Source organism: Myiozetetes cayanensis, unplaced genomic scaffold (assembly GCF_022539395.1).
Source record: "Myiozetetes cayanensis isolate MyiCay16 unplaced genomic scaffold, myiCay2020 scf2-11, whole genome shotgun sequence".
Classification (NCBI taxonomy): domain Eukaryota; kingdom Metazoa; phylum Chordata; class Aves; order Passeriformes; family Tyrannidae; genus Myiozetetes; species Myiozetetes cayanensis.
In genome coordinates this window covers 81,231,823-81,245,149 of record NW_026087411.1, presented here as the reverse complement: position 1 = coordinate 81,245,149, position 13,327 = coordinate 81,231,823, and positions in this window count along the sequence as shown.

Below are 13,327 nucleotides of genomic sequence, written 5' to 3'. Positions count from 1 at the left end.
TCAAAAACTGCAGCAGCAAAAGATTTACCCATTTTTAGTGTCAGCTTTAACACTGAAACCAGCTGTCATGCACTTCAGCAGCTTTTAATAGCAACAAGCTTCTCTCAGTACATACTCTCTTTGCTCAGTGTTTTCATGCTTACCCCTGATGATTTCATATTCTGAAAAGCTACTGATTAAAAAGAAGGCTAAAAAATCTAATTAATGCTAATTATAATAATCATTAGTATAACTTTTTCATATCCAGAATCTCTTAATTTTCCTTAATGAGAAGTTTCCTATTCTTCATTTGAAGTAACAAACTGTAGCAAGTTCTGTTCTTTGAAATAGGTTTACAATTTTGAAAGCAAAAAAAACCAAGGAGGAGTAACTTTATATTTCATCTCAAACTTTCAAACTGGGAGAAGAATTTGAACATAAAAGCCTATCTATCTGATTCCCTGTCTAACTTAAAGCCTATGGGAAAAAATCAAACCTCAGTAGAATTTATTTGTACTCCCCAGTGGAACTGGAACAGTTAAAACCCAGCAGACACACTTGTAGGCCTGGACACCAGTTTCCAGTTTCCAGTCTCCAGATTCCCAAGACCACTAAAAAATCAAGGGAGGTTTTGCAATGACATCAGCCAGCTCTTTGAGGATCCTGGGATGAATCCCGTCAGGATGAAACCCAACAATCCCCATAGATTTGTACTGTTTTTCAGCAGGTTTTGCCTCTTCAAATTAACATTTTTTCCAATTTGAGCCCTGATAACTGGTAATCATAGAAAATAACAGAATCCAGTGAAGAGGTCTTTCTCATCCTGCTATCAGAATTTGCCCTGCATGTAAAAAAAGTAGTTTATCTCACAGACTTGACTGGACAACCTAAAACTTCCAAGGATATTTCAAGAGATTAGGATCTTGCATCCACGGACACCACACCTAGGGGTACAGCTGCATTTCTCAGGAAGAGAGGACCAGTGCGGGAATGACACACTGGATCCCTGATCAGTCTCTTCATGAGGTTACTCTTCACTTCTCTTTTGGAACACTTTTACAAGCACTCTGCTAAGCACTGCCCAAACACAACAGGAGGTGCTCTCAGTTCATAATGGTCAGGGCTACATTTGTTGTGGCTCTGTCCCAAAACACAGGCTCGTAACAGCATTCCAGTAGATGCTGCATCTTTGAACATACCACTTCCTAAAGCGTACAACATATACCTTCTAATTTGTATGCTAAAAACATCCATCTGGTGGGCTGTAACACAGACCCTGTGTTATTTCGGGCAGTCTGAACAGCAACGAAACATAAATATGTCTTAAGGCCAGAGGGGTCCCAAGACAGATTAAAGCCAATTTATACTTGGTGTCTGTTTGAGATGGTGCATTGAACATATGGTCCAATGGTTTGATATGTGCCCATGATTTCTTCAGCAATACAGGAATTGCATAATGCCCACTGTGTCTTCCTGGATGCCACCAAGTCCCAGTCTGAGGTTGCCCTCTGTAAAATGCAGTCTTTCAGGTTACAGCTTCTTAACATGGAGATGCGCACGTACGCACAAGTGAAGCTATCATTTTACAGCACAGGAGATCCTCTGCACTAGCACATGGCATATGCAATCAGGCTGTGTTTACTCCCTCTGGCTCTGAGGCCATCTGGCACTAGTGAAGTCTATTATCATCCAAAAAAGGGTGCCCGCATCCAAAGTACATGTTGGGCATGGTGCCTGGCCCGTGCTAATTCTCAAAACATGCCTAGGAACTGTTTGGAAGAGGCCTGGGCTGACTGCCCAGGGACAAACTATTCCAGGGACTGCTAAACAATTTAGGAGTGTAGACAATGAAGTTAGTGCTTTGACCTGTCTTCTGGCACTGTGTAATTTCCAGTTTAAGTAAAGCCTGCAACTGCAATGATAAAGGCTGTCTCTTTCATGGAGCACACTTCTGCCTGAGTGGGATAAAGTACTTCACATCTACTGCATTCTAAGAGCATCTCCAGAGATCAAACGACTTCTGCAATTCAAACTAAACACAATTTGCTATATCCTGGGAACACTCCAGACTGAATACTTGAAAGTATAATAACGAACTGATTAAGGAAACATCCATTTCCAATATCCGTCACTGTAAGTTCAACACATGTAGATCTTCATAGTGGGCAGAGCTCTAGAGGAGTTCAGGCAAACTGAGGTATGAAGGGGCGTGTAGAGGAAAAGGCATGTATGAGCCAAGCCATAGAAAACATTCAGTTGAGTAATCTAGATCCAAACAGCTTTCAAGATGTTGGGGCATCATATCCGTAGTGGTGAGCATGGTTTTCACTCCTTTAGTTTTCTCAGATTTATGAGGAGAACACTTACAAAGAAACAAAAAAACAGAAAACAAAACCAAAACCAAACAAAAAACAAACACAAAACAACAACAACAAAACAAACAAACAAAAACACAACCCAAAAAAAACCACAACCAAAATAAAAGACTCAAAATAAACAAAGGCTTTAAAGGTTCCTTCATGCCAACTATGTAACCTGTAGCCATTTTAAACAAAGTAAGAAGTGCAAACAAAAAAATCATATTCTCCCATTTATCCTAGATTAAGTGCTAAGAAACTGGAATACAAGTTTCTATAAACATAAATTGTTTTTCTGATTCCAGCAGTCATGGAGATACCACAACACAAGATGCTTTCAAAATGCCATTTCTTCTGATTCTTTTATTTTTTCTTTTTAAATTGTTCCTAGGAATTTGAAGAGTATGCCGCTTCTATAATAACCACTGTCATTTTCTGAAATAATTAGAAGAATAGTTGGCTTTAACAACTTCATTTATCAACATACACATGTGCACACCCATGGGACAGTGACATTTTACACAGCAATAGTCACTGTAAAGAAACTCAAGAGTGGAAAGGATTTCCCTGGACCACGGGCTTTAGCTGTCTACAACTGCAGCTGACCACGACATATGGTTCCAGACATTTACCAAGATCCATCTTTATAACTAGGTTATTTGCCTCAAAGTCAGAGATTTTCCTGAATTTCAGCACTCTGACAATCAGATACCTTCTTCTGAAGTCACTCACAGCAAGTGCACACCATTACTCCTCATGCTATCCTTGTCATTGCTGAAATCTCTCTACTCCCTCCTCTGTTATTTCCAGAGACAAGGCCTATCCCACTCTCAGCCCTGGGACCAACCAAATCCCTTTAGAATACATTGACACTGTTAATGATAAAGCTCTTTGCACTAATGGCAAACCTTCAATAACTAGCACACATCTTTTGACATGAAGTTATCTCACCAAGGTATCAGAATAACTTGGTATAGTCTTCCTTTGGTAAGGAAGTTGTATCTGTTTTCTTTCACTGCAATAGCTTTCACTCTTAATTCTAATACTCTGCAAACCATTCAAGTCAGATTAATGGACGTGAAGTTGCAGTTTTCCCTTTTGTAGGTATAGGTATTACAATAAAGGTGAATATAAGGATAATTTCATGAGCTCACAAAAACAGTGTTAATGAAAATCATAGAAGTTCTTTATCCTACATATTTTCTTGTTTCTTATTTTCAGGTTTATTTGCAAGGGTTTTTTTGGTGGTTTTTGGTTTGGTTTGCTTTTTTGCTGTTGTTGTTGATTGGTTGTTTGGGGTTTTCAAATTGTTATTTCTATGAAGAAAGAGTCAGCAAAGAAGCTAATACAATACTGGAGAAAAACATAGAAAATTTAATTTTTTAGCCTTCACTTTTGCACTGTTGCATTATAGGATAAAGACCTTTCAGTTACAAGAACAAATTGTGTCACTGACTTTTTCTAAAAGAAAACATAAAAAATCCAGATTTTTTTTCTTCAGGATCAACAAATCCCACTGAATGAAAATCCACAGGAGTCTCAGAGTATCACTGCAGTACACATAATAGTCAATTGTTTTATTGAGTTGACTCTCTGAGATTCAATTCACTTGCAAGTTCCAATGAGTATATGTTCTTCTGCCTCTAAAGCTGAAGTGGTCTTAGCAGATCGTAAAAGAAAAGGCACTTTTTTACCCATTACTGGAAATTCCTTAAGTTTGGATTTAATTTAAATTTAAATGGACATTCAGTGAAGAAAGCTTCAGCTGAAAACAATTTGTTTGTAAACATTATAAGCAATTTAAAAAAAAAAATTGGATTGGAAGTTAGACTCTAACCATAACTCTAGCAGACGTTTTTCTACCCAGATTTGTTGAGAAATTTTCAAAGTAGCTCTGCAAGTACTGTTGATTTGTGCATGCTTACAACTACATCACGTCAGGCATACGAGCGTCACGTGAGCGTATCACGGGTCAGTCACCTGAGCTTCTGACTGTGGGCGCTGCTTTTGAGTAAAACTGCAGGCAGAAACACCGTCACAATTATGCCAGCGCTTAACCTCGCTGCAGTTCTTTTATATTTAAGTTTTGCTGCCTTTCCAGAGCTGTGCATCTATTACTACAGCTACTGTATTTGGGCTAAGTTTCTGTATTCCTTCCAACTTTGCATAAATCGCAAGCTGGGGCTGCCTGGCATCCAAATTAATTTTTTGGTTGTAAGCAGCTTCCACAACCTCCATCAAACACAGGTCTTTTCTTGCTTCTGCCACCTCTATAACTGCAATGATTTCTTCTCTCGGTTTAAGCAGTCTCCTGACCTTCCCTAAAATTTCCTTAATGTATTTCTCTGTGTGTGCCTTTTACCTTTCTGTCAGCACCTACTTTCTGAGACTATCAAACAAACCTCACACTTTCCTTTCTTACATTATTAAAGTATATTATTATGTATTATCTTATTTACAAAAGTAGACAAACATAAACACCAAACTGCTCATATCTCTAGGTCTTTGCATTGATTTCCAGTGGAACTACATTATCTACCTTCTTCATTTTATCATGCTTTTCTGCTTATGGTTAGTTCCATTTGGTTCTCTGTGCCCTACCTATGCAGAGATTCATTCAATAGTCTTGTGAAACTTAAACAGTAAACTCTTCAGAATATGAACTATTTGCTTCTCTCACATTTGTCTTTATTTGTTTTTGTAGAGTGCTATGCATGCCTAAGTTTGAAATACTAAGTATAAGGGCCAATGCCATTAACTCCTCAAACCCCAAAGTCACATACCAGGTTAATTTTAAGACTGTATATTCTGCATAAGATATGTTTCCCACAGTCTGGGGAATAGAATGGCTTCAGGGACTGTATTCATGCTTCTCTCTTAATTTAAACATAGTGAGGTAACAAATGTCTGCGTGAACATGGCATGTTGTATGCATCGTTACCTAAGACTACTTGAGAGATGCCATAACAAAAGCAAGTTTTTGAACCTTTGTTATCTTCAAGTGACAAAATTTGCTGTGGACACAGGTGTCCAAGCTCACATTACACACAACACAAAACTCCCACTGGCTCCTGGTGCTGCTGTATAGACTTGATGAGAGTCTGAAGCGAAAAACTGCTCTTGGAAAACTGTCTTGGGAGCTGATTTTGTCATCAGTAGAATGACATAGTTTCTGCTGAATGTCTACAGTAATTCAATAGTTCACCACACAGAAACACTTTATATCACTGATAACATACCATCTCCTAGTAATTTTAAAATAAAAATATGTCACAACACCACAATATATACCATAACATGTTACACATGCTACTAATCCATGAAGATATCCTGCATGGTTAAACTACTGTCCAGTATCTTTAACGCTCATTTATTTTATTAAATCAAACTTTATTTCTAATTCCCCTTGTCAGAGCAGTTATACATATCAAAAAAAAAAAAAAAAAAAAAAAAAAAAAGAACAAACTTAGAAAGCATTACTGCAAGATTAATCAGCCCAATAGACAGAGACCAGAGATTACTTATGAGCTGTACACAAGGAACATTCTTCTTCCCATTTTGGAGGTGTAGTCTGTAACAATGTTGAGTTCCCATCTTGAAGTACTTACATTTATTCAGGCCTCCCTTTCCTCACAGCACTTTATGTGTCTGCGGTTTGGAAGCTTCAGCCCTCATCCTGTACAGTAATGTGAAACTCGGTGCTCATTTGGGAATAGCTCTCAGAAGGAGCTGTTGAAAACTCTGGCATGATGGGACCTCCCTGACAATCCCAGCTCTGTGGAAACACTGGCATGCCTTGATCCCATCAGTGACAGACTGAGATGCTCTTCCCTGTATTGCATCACTAGACCCTTCCACCACTGCAGTTTTCTTCTGTTCTTGACCTGCTTTGCACAAATGTTCATTCACTCATCGCTGACAGAACTACACATCACAGCTTCCTTGTTTTCTTTGCCCCTCTCTCCTGAATCCCTTTTCCACATGCACACCAACCTTTTCTCTTTTTTATTTTTATGCTTTGTCACTTATAAATAGATGTGTTTTTCTATGTGACCTTTGGTTTGCAAAGCCTTCTCCGCCCTATGGCTCAGGAGAGGCCATTTTAGTCTTTCTGGTTTTGCAGTTCTCCCAAGAATGTAATTTCCTTGAGAAAAGGAAAAAGAAAAATGAAAAATGAAAAAAAAAGCCAAAACTCCCCCTTCAAAATGGATATCAAAATCCATTCATCCACTTCTAATTTTAGTTTCCCTTAGTGAATACTACCCTGTAATTAAAACATTGGCAGATGAGAATATTATAGAGCTTTGCAGTTCAAGTGAACATTAGTGTCAAACATAATAATTTTGTGTCTGACAGTCTAGTAAACTGACTGAAAACATGTAGGACCATCCAGATTAAGGCTGGCAAGGTCCAGTTTACACTGCTTCATTCAGACAGACTTGGTTTCCACAGGTAGCATTTGCAACAGGACTAAAACCAGTGAATAGCTGATAGAGACCAACATGTCAGGGCCAATTCTGACCTCTATCAGCAGATGATTTAACTTCCTTTTCAAACAGATGTATCTAACTGTTTGGAAACCCCTCATTCACACATGTATTGAATGTCAAGTAACTGGACCATTACAGAACCAAGTGACCAGAATCATTTCTTCCCATCACCTAAGTACCCATCATCCACAGACCTTCAGGTTTTCCTGACCTGGGAAGAAGGATTCAAATTATTGTGTGCCATGCTAAAACAAACAAACAAACAAACAAAAATACCAGCGTCCACAGGCACAGTCATACATGGATTTTTACTTAGAGTTCCATTTGCAGGAGACTCCCTGTGATCACTCATTCCTATCCTCACCGCCTTCCATTTCATTAGCCATTCCCTCCATCCCCTTCTATCCCAACCCTAAATAGAGCTGCACCTGCAAAACTGAGGTAGCTGTGAACAGCACTGTAGAGGTAGGAACAAATGCCTGGGAAAGGGGAACACCTGTTAATCATGATTTATGACAGATCAGATTGTTTCAAAGGGGAACTATGATATAGAAACAATCTGAACTTTTGACAGTTGACATACACCTGTGACAGGATTTTGCCTTTATTACAAAACAGGGATTTTGCCTTTATTACATCAGCAAAATGCAAGGGTGAAAATTCTGGTCAGCTTTCTATCCATCTGTTTTAGAGATTTTAAGCTGACAACTGAAGTCCTACAGCAGATATTTCTACTGCTATATTCTGAGTAGAATAAAATGAGCAAGCTCAGAAATATGAGTAAATTTCAAAAAGCAAAGCCCAAGAGGCATTTAGAGTTTCATCAATCTGTAGAAAATCAGCAAGGATGCATCAGGGAACACTCACCAGCATGGCACATGCTAGCTCCTTACTTCTTTCTCTTTCTACCTTACTATGCAGAAGTTTTAGCTGGGTGTATAGTCTTCCACCTTTAAGTTTTCTCTTGTATTCAACAACAGTCAGAATTTCTCACAAGGCAAAACAGGCCTTAGGAAAGATAGAAGGATAAATCAATCATGTGTCCTCACGAGGAAGATGTATCTTCCTCATACGAGGAGAGACTCTGAAAGCAGGGCCTGTTTAGTCTAGAGGAGAGAAGGCTGTGAGGGATCTCATTAATGCATACAAATATCTCAAAGGTAGGTGACAAGAGGATGGTGCCAGGCTGTTTTCAGTGGTGCCCAGTGACAGGATGAGGAGCAATGGACATAAATTTAAACACAGAAAGTTTCATCTCAACATGAGGAAGAATTTCTTTATGTTGAGAGTGGCTGAAACAGGCTGCCCAGGGAGGTCGTGGAGCCTCTGGAGACAAAACCCACCTGGAAACATTCCAGTGTGGCCTGCTTTAGTTTATCCTGCCTTGGCAGGGTGGTTGAAGTAGATGATCTCCACAGGTCCCTTCAACTCTAAAAATTCTGTGATTCATGCCACGTTGCCCAGGGATAGGAATGCAGGGCTGTGCTTTCTTCTAAAAGAAGGAGCAAAATTGTAAGGCATTGGCTGCTTTTCTCTCTTTTTTTTTTTCTTAGGATTTATGCAGATGAGCAATTACTTGCTTTGCTTTATAAGCAGAGGAAATGTATTTTTGTATAAAGAAATAAAAAAGGCTTATTTTTTCCTGTGTTCTTCGACTTCTTCCTAAATTACTCGGACACAGGACTTGAGGAGATACTAAGCAAGTCTGCAGATGATGCAAAACTGGGAGGAGCTGTTGACTCCCTTGAAAGCAGGGAGGCTCTGCAGAGAGATCTCAACAAATTAGAGGATGGGCAACCACCAACCATAGGAAGTTCAACAAGGGGAAGAGGTGGATTCTGCATCTGGGATGGGGCAATCCCAAATGTACAGACAGGCTGGGGAATGCGGCTGGAAAGGGGTCTTGTTGAATATGAGTCAGCAGTGCCCTGGTACTCAGGAGGGCCAAACATGTTCTGGGGACATCAAGCTAAGCACTGCCAGCTGCTCAAGGGAGGGGATTGTCCCACTCTGCTCTGAACTGGTGGGGCCTCACCTTGATTATTATGTGCACTTTGGGGCACCACAATACAAGGAAGATATTAAGCTCTCAGAGAGCATCCAAAGGAGGGCAACAAAGATGGGGAAGGGCGTGAAGGGGAAGGTATATGAGGAGCAGCTGAGGTGAGTTGGTCTGTACAGCCTGAAGAAGAGGAGACTGAATAGAGACCTCATTGCAGTCTAAAACTTCCTTATGAGAGGAAGAGGGGAGTAGACACTGATGTCTTCTTCATGGTCATCGGTGATAGGACCTGAGGGAATGACCTGAAGTTGTGTTAGGGGAGGTTTAGGTTGGATATCAGAGAAAGGTTCTTCACCCAGAGGGTGTTTGGGCACTGCAACAGGCTCCTCGGGAAATGGTCACAGTACTAAGTCACAGAGTTCAAGAAGCATTGGGATGATACTCTCAGGCACATGGTGTGACTCTCGGGGGGTGGTCCTGTGCAGAGCCAGGAGTTGGACTCAATGATCCTTGTGGGTCTACCTCTGCACTCCTAGACCCCTAGCTTGCATTACATTTTACTGATGAAACACGCTGGAGTAACATATGAATAGAAGTGTTTAAATTGTGCTGTTTCAATGTGATCTCTCTGTTACCACTTTAATAGCTTTTCCTTTGAGAAATCTCTTGTCACAAAGCTCCTGTAGCAGTTTGTTGGTAAATTTGGTTGGCCTCCCAGTCCCTGTATGGATGGCATGTTGTTCTGCCCATTTTGGTATTAGATATCCAAACAGGATGGTGTGTTAGTTGATAATGGACTTAGCATTCAACCTTCAATTATAGTTCTTTCACTTAAAAAGTTGCAGAACTAGCCTGCTTAAAGGCTCCTGAATATTAAAAATTGGAGCATTTTGCCTGTGCTAAGTGACTCAGGGCTACAACTGAGAGATGTTCAGTATTTCTTTTGTCTGTAGTGATCCACAGAGCAGAACCTTAGTGGAAGTACCTAGTAGGAAAGCAGGCTCTTTGCCATAAGTTTGTCTTTCCCCTGCTCTCATCTGCATGCACTGCAGCATGCCGGGAGGCAGAGAGCTTTCTCCCTCATTCCTCCAGCCTGCCCTGGGAGCCTTCAGTGCCTTTTGTAAACTCGCTTCTCATGCCTGGGAATAAAGGGTTAGTCCCCCAGATTCCAGCAGCAATAATGCACTGGCCAAGTTATGAAATCCAGCATCTCTTTAGCATGTTCCCTCTTCCTGAGAAGTTCACTGTCTTGATACTAAGAGATTTTAATGTGCACAGTATATGCCAGAAGAGAACATTACACACCCAGCCAACGTGCACAGAAAGCAGGATGAATCCACTAACTGATATGGTGCTACTTGACATGAACTTGCTTCTGCTTCCCAGCACAGGAATATTTCCAGTGAAGGTATTCAAGGTCATCTTGTACAGAAAAGAGATATATCACACATGCATGCATGATTGTTCCTTGAACTACAGCTAACTTTACAGAAAGCTGGGTTAGTCTTGGCCAGGCTAAAATAAAATATTCCAGAGACTAAAATTATTGTGCAGGGGGGATACAGAAGCTGTCCAAGTGGTTAATTAACAGTAAAAGGAACGGTGAACAAAATGTTAGTGGTGGAGTCGAGCTTAGGCATCCAGTTAGATACAAGCATTTCATTGTTCTCCATCATATCAAAAACAGGCATTTATAGCACCAGGCTGGTGTATGTGAGTCTTCTTTTTCACCCTAAAGGATCTTCTCCAGCTCATCTAGACGGTCCTCTCCTTAGTTTAAGGTTAAATCTACATCAAGTCCAGATATGTACGTGCATACGCTTGTCAGTCATATTACTATAATTTGTTACAGAAAAATAAAAGTGAAGCTGCACAAATAAAAGTGCATGAATTACATTAAAATAAATGGGAGCTTCTGTTTAGTTTGATCCAAGCACAGTAGCTTCTATGGCAATAATACATAGTAAAATAAGTAGAACAGATTGCAAGTAAATCTCAGCTTTCACGTTATGTACATGAGTTCATATCTTGTTGTCTTGGATTAATATCATTACAGTCCACAATCCTTTCCTCAAAACCTGAATTCCAATCATTAATGTAATTCAGACATCCTGAATTGCTGCTAGATAGAAGTCAAACAGAATTAAATTTACTTCTCGGCGCATAAATGTTTTCACAGTGACAGTTCTTCATGTAAAATGTCATTCAGATTTGACAACAAAGTGGAATACAGCTATCCCCATGCATGGGTATCCATCCCATCAGCCAGTTGTTGAATCCCATAAATTTTGCTAGCACTAAATTAAATTCCTTGATTAGTAAAAGTGAAACCTGTTCGATACTTGTAATACTCTAGCTTTATTTCTCTAAAAAAATGCATTGTTCTTACTATTATTATTCTCTACAATATTTTATCAGCCTTTCTCAATGCTCAGATATGTTCAAAGCACAGCGGGTAGAGTCTTTCTGGATAAGTTCCTATCCTGCTCAGAGCAGCAGTCACAGCACAGGTCGTTAAAATGGATCAACTGGGGACCTAAGGTCTGGATCCACTTTGGAGGATTGATTCCTTCTGACATTCTTGCCTTCTCTTCAAGATCTCACTACCTCTTAGAAGCTCTTCTCTCTTACAGGAGATCAGTCCTTGTTCTGAGGAAATAGTTCGGGGTGTATATTTCAATAAATTAATTGAAGAAGGACTCCAAACTTCTGGGCTAAAGGCTCTTGTGTATCTGACCTGAATAGATGGACAGCTCAGGTTTCACCCAGCAAGCCACTCAACCATGTAATCATCTCCTTTGGGCACAGACCAGTTCAACAGAAAACTTAATTCCAACATGATTCACAACTGTTTAATTCATTGTAAGCAAAGAGTTCTTAGTACTTTATTTCCCCTAGGGAGAGGGAGAAGGGATTTCTTAACTACCAACCACAGTTCAGGGTGGAGATGAGCACTGAAACTCTTCCCCAGAAATGGAAAGTTTGTTTGGGTTTTTGGTTCTGTTTTTTCTCAGCTCGATTTCTTCATCTGTAGGTGAGAAAGAAGGTGAGAAGAAGGCAGAAGACAAGTGTGATGATAGAAGCTGGAAAAGAAGTAAAAAGGATTTTGTTAGCACTTGCAACTGGTCTGAACTATGCAAAATACCATGACATTTTGCAAACTGAAACACTGTAGATGTGTACAATGCATGTACTTACACAAGCAGAAGAAATCTTTTCCTTGATTTTTCTTTCCCTTTTGCCTATCAGCATCAGAAACATGAATTTTGCCCCTTGCGAGAGGCCTGGACTTCTGTTCTTGTGCACATTCTGGAGCATGATTCAGATGAAGTTCTTTTTTTGTCACTAACCCCATTACCTAATGTTTTGCAGCCTTGCCCAATAAAGATTTATTCATCTCATATGTTCCTGGTTGTGACCTTATGTTCGGCCACGGTTGGACTGTGTTACGCTCCAAGGCTCTTGCCTCAGCATTCCAAACCTGGGAACTGCTGTGCCTGGGAAGACTAGCCTGCAGAGCCTTGCTGGACAGTAAATCTGCCCTTGAAGACACAACCTTTTTAAATCAAGCATTCCGCCTCATCTGTTTTGTTATTGTGCTTATACTGCCCCGAGGAAAATCACAAATAAGAGTCCACTAGATTGCAAATATGTTATTTAACTGAAGTACATTTTGCTTAGATTCCTTTTGAATTGTTTAACTTTTCTTTGAATATCCCTATGCACTGCTTATGAAGAATGTCTCTGAATGAACTTTTCCACTGAAAATAGGAGCCCACCATGAGGGTTTATGTGACTAAAGGGGGCACTGTACTTATCTTGCTGACCTCCCCCCCAAACCAGACTTGTTTCACACTGAAGTTTTCTGCAGCTGAATCTTATCCTTCCACAAACTACATGCAGATGTGCAGTTCAGAAAATGTGACTCAAAAGTTTTCTTTTAAAGCATTGCCCTCCTTCCCTCTCCCTTGCTGGCCAGAAGTTCATGAGGATCATCCCCACATTTCTCTTAATCTCTTCAGTATTTAGGTCCCCAAATCAGCTATGTTCCCCTCCTGCTGAAATCTTTTACTGAGAACTAGCAGCAGCACTTCTTTCTCTGCTCAGGGAAACTCTGTGAGTAACGCAGGAGAGGCTCAGTGCTGACATGTCTCAGGAAAGGTAATGTTTCAGTGTCATGAGCTCTTCAGAGCTATTCACCTTCTAATATTTATTTGACAATGGTCAAAAGATCTTTGATATTAATTACAGTTAATTAATATCCTCCTCACCATGCTGAAATTAAAGTTCAGACTCTGCCAGATTAATGGCCCTTTGCTACTTATGATGTTCTTTATGGCTAATTTTTCACCATCCATCAAGCTTTTTTCATGCATACTCAACAAAATGAACAGGGTTCTAACCAGGGAAGGTGAGATAAATAGTTAATAAAAAATAATGAAGGATATTTCTGAGACACTCTGATGAACTCAGTACTTAAACCTTTCAACTTGCATTTA